At 38.7% G+C, this 4,556-nt stretch overlaps 1 non-coding gene across 1 annotated transcript; it reads left to right on the top strand.

The window, feature by feature from the left end:
* Positions 1-3,332: 3,332 nt before the first annotated feature.
* Positions 3,333-3,434, top strand: LOC130018695 (U6 spliceosomal RNA). The gene has a single exon (XR_008791594.1). It is a non-coding gene; the product is annotated as a U6 spliceosomal RNA (small nuclear RNA).
* Positions 3,435-4,556: the final 1,122 nt, after the last annotated feature.

The raw sequence follows: 4,556 nt of genomic DNA, 5'->3' as shown, positions 1-4,556 counted from the left end.
CTCCTGGTGGACGATTCCACAACGAAATAGACCACATCATATTCAATCGACGGTTTTGCCTGACTGATGTCGCTGTTGTCCCAAAATTTCGAATGGGATCGGACCACCGTCTCCTTCGTGCAAAATTCTCTTCACAGAGCGGGGAGAAAGGGCTGCAAAGTTCAAAAAGAGAGCTCCCAAAATGACCACCAACTGGGAACTCTTTGGTACTATTGCGGCAACATGGGAAGATGCCATTGTTGACAACATTGACGAGGAATACGATCGACTGGTTCAGCACCTCCATGAATGTGCGAGGAACGCCAAGAGAGAGATAGCCACAAAAAGTCGCCTATCTTCGAAAACTCTTGAGCTAATTCGCCAGCGTGGTTTGGCGTATGCCTCAGGCAACCGCAAGCTAACGCCCGAGCTTGCAAAGCAGTGCAGAGATTCGATCAAGGAAGAACTCAAAGAGAGAAGAGCAGAAGTACTGGTAGATGCGGCAGAAGCCGGGAAAAGTATTCGTAATGCCCGCCTGTCCTTCGCCAACTATAAGAGCAAGATGACTGCCCTCCGACGTCCTGATGGATCCATCACATCCTCCAGAACGGCAATGGAGAAGATTATCACTAACATGTTGTTAAAATTTGGGTGATGTGAGCTTTGGTATATACATCTGAAAATATTTATATATGCATATATATTTCCTCTATTATCTGTTGCCTACAATCTGAACCCCACCAAATGTGGTGTGGTCAATATGGATAATGGGTAGGAAGTGATTTATGATGTGTCCAGGAATATGTTCACTCATATGTGAGGCGTGGCCCGAACGTGTGAGGAGCGGCCTGGGGCATGGCAGCAGTTGGGTTGTGGAGGTTGGCTGCCGGGGCTGGTTCCCTTGGAGCAGAGAGGGATCTCACCCACCCACCTCTGGGGCGCCCCAAGTGAAAACAGCCTGGCACAGAGTCTGGTGGCATGGCTATGGGGGCCTCATGTCATGCTCCCTTCCAGGATCTCATATTTTTTTTTATTTCAATGGATAAAGACCTTCTTTTTTAGTTGTTTTTGCTATTAAAGCATAAATAAAGTTGACAGTTATTTTATGGTTAAATGGTACTCTTGTATAAACAAAGGTTTTCTGCTGCAGATCAGCAAAACGAAAAGTGATAGAAATTTGGACCATCCATATTAGATTGCCACATAAAAGCTGATAGGTTTTCAAGGCACATAGACTACAGTATGAAAAGCATCAGAGTGGTGTAATGCATGGCATGGCTGCAATAAAGGGCTGGAGCGATAGCACAGTGGTAGGGCGTTCACCTTACAAGCAGCCAACATGGCCGACCCGAGTTTGATTCCTCCTCCCCTCTCGGAGAGCCCGGCAAGCTACCGAGAGTATTCAATATGCCAGACACAGTAACAACAAAGTCTCCAATGGAGACGTTACTGGGCCCGCTCGAGCAAATCGACGATCAACGGGAGGGCTTTTACTTTACTTACACCAAAAAATAGCATTATATGCAGGGATAATTGCTAAGGGAGAAGAGTGTAGAGAAGGATCCCTGGGAAAAGGATAAGTAGCAAAGAAAGATAAACTAGGAAGGGAAAGATGGAGAATTCAGAGAGGAGCAATTGGTTCAAAGAGAATACTTTATCATAGCGCATGTCTCTTCCTCTGTTAGTCTTTAAAACCATCTCCATGCTGATACCTTTCAAAGTGAAAGCAATTCGCTACCTTTTCTTTTCAATGTAAGGCCAACTATTTCTTTTATTTTTCTGTTAATATGTGTGCTTGTCTCAAGCTCATAGAGATATTTGTCTTTATAACAGTGTTGTTTATCAAATATAAATAATCTTTGATATTTCATTATTTACCTATAGAAAAGTGTGTTTCCATTTAAACTTATATTAGCACTGTAGCACTGTTCTCCTGTTGTTCATTGATTTGTTCGAGTGGGCACCAGTAATGTCTCCATTGTGAGACTTGTTGTTAAGGAAACTTATATTAGGAAACTTTATTTTCTTTCCCATTCTAAAATAAAAAGCTTTTATTTTAAAACGTGTCCCTTTCTGACAAATTACATTTGACTTTTGAAATTCTATGAGAATAAGTTCAATTCTTTCGATTGCCACTATATTTAAATATTGATGCTTAAAATTATTATCCTAATATTAAAGTTTAAAAACCAAAACCATTCTATCAACTAATCATCATGATTAACTAATCATGATTTTCTATACAGTATTTGAAATCTTTGGATAAAAGATGTATTTCAAAATCTCTCTCCTTAGGGACAGTTTTCTTTCCAAAATAATGGGATAATTAGTTTCTAAGAAATGACATAGCCACGCATTGTCAATGTAATTAAGTATGCTGCTGCCAAACTCAGACAAGCCTACATTTCTGTCATCCTGCCTGATTCTGCGGTTAAATGATTTTTTTGTTTATTATTTTATAATAACCACTTAGAAGCTCAAGAAGCTTCCTGTATCTCAAGAAGCCTGTAAAGTAAGACTTCCCGCCAACCTGGCAATGCCCCCAACATTAAAACATAGTCATTTAGTTTATCCCTACCACTTGTCTTTTGTACCAGTGTACCAATTACACAGGGATTATTCTGTTTCTAAAACCATCAGAGAAATTTCTGTGGCTTTGTCCTGTAATCACCGGCAGTGTATAATAATGAGGCTCATCAACTGTAAAAACCAAATTTGACCAGATCTTGTATTTTGAAGCCAAGTGCTTAGCAAATGATGAATGGATTTGACTTATTTATTCTCGGATCCTCTTTGAGTACTTTTAGTCATCTCTGTTATGGAGGGGCATATTATTACTTTGATTTTAAATGCCAATATTTTCCTCAGTATTTATTTATTTATTTTGGATGTAAGACTTTATACTTATGGTGACAGAGTTAGGAAGAGAATGTGACTAAGCAGAGTGGCCCCATTCCTTAAAGATAGTGATGTCTCTGAATGGAATTTGACCTCAATGTGTAGGAATGTCAGATGAAATATAGGGTTCCACTAACTGATTTTGGATAGCAATGAATAAAATTCTAGGTTATGACAATTATATACCTCTGTAGCAGTCTTGTCAAATATCACAGTTCACCTGTTCATATTGATGTAAATTTTACGGAATAATTCTCATTGTTTATCGGAAGTGTGACCTTAACTGGATGATCTTTTATGGTTTGTTGGCTGAGTCTAAATGTAAGAGCAAACCCTTCTCTTGTTTTGAATGCCAGATAAGATCATTTGTTTCATTGGAGAGGCATGGGAGAGAACTTTGTACAAACACACCTTATAACCACTGTCTCTGATGATTAAGAAGAGAAAGTTCATGCTTGCTTCAGCAGTACATATACTAAAATTGGAACAATACAGAGAAGATTAATATGGGCCCTGATTAAAGATGACATGCAAATTTTGAAGCGTTCTATATTTTTGTGCAGAAAGTAGATAAAGGACTAAACATGATAACCTCTCTGTGTCTGTATTGCAAACCATAATGCCCAATAGTAGAGAGAGATTATGGGGAATATTGTCTACCATGGAGGCAGGGAGAGGGTGGGAAAGGGCAGTGGTATATCGGGGATATTGGTGGTTGCTGGAATGTGCACTGGTGGAGGGATGGGTGTTTGATGATTGTGTGATTATAACCCAAACATGAAAGCTTGTAACTATCTCATGGTGATTCAATAGAATTAAAAAAATAAATTAAAAAATCATTAGCAGCAGAAAGCTGCATATTTAAAAAAAAGAGAGTTCTTTTAAGAACTTTTAAGAGAAAAAATTAGGCAATTCCAAGGAAGAAGATAGGGGATATTTGAGCAACTGAAGGAATAATGGTTTCTAAGTTTCAGATTTATCCATTGGCTCAATATTTTCCCTTTTCCATCATACTTTGCATCATCCCAATTAAGAATCCTTCTTAGATATGGGACTATTAAACAAATTATTTTTTCATAAGCAAGTGTAGGTTTGGTGCTGCCTCTTTTAACATCTATAATTTTTATATGTGACACTCAATGCTCCCAAGTCTTCTCTGATTTTTTCCCTAGAGAATAAGCAGTTGGAACTGACTGCCGTTGAATTTGCTGTTGGACAGAATTACTGTCAACTCAACACCAAAAATCCTCCAAAGCAAGAGTCCTCCATGGATGATAAGACATGTTGAAATCCCCTTTCTTTTACCAACCCTAGAGAAATAATGGTCTTTATAAAGAAAATATTCCTTATTCAGGAAAACAGTAGAATCTAAATTTACCAAAGTGTGATCATTGTAAAATAAAAACTAATTAGATATAAAGAAGCAGGAAAGGATATACTTCAGTGCACACATGTTATCAAGTGGTCTTAAAAATCAAAAGGGCCAGAGAGATAATAGAGCATTCAGGGGGCTGGACGTTCAAGTGGCTGACATGAGTTTGACCCCTGACAGCAATATAGCCCCCTAAGTCCACCAGGATTGATCCCTAAATACAGAACCAGAAGTAAGTCCTGAGTACCACCGGGGTTACCCCCAACCCCAATTAATAGTGTTCAGAATAAGGAAAAATATCTAAAGG

The sequence above is a fragment of the Sorex fumeus genome, unplaced genomic scaffold (genome assembly GCF_029834395.1).
Source record: "Sorex fumeus unplaced genomic scaffold, SorFum_2.1 ptg000265l, whole genome shotgun sequence".
Classification (NCBI taxonomy): Eukaryota; Metazoa; Chordata; class Mammalia; order Eulipotyphla; family Soricidae; genus Sorex; species Sorex fumeus.
This window is presented reverse-complemented; position numbering and strand designations above follow the sequence as displayed.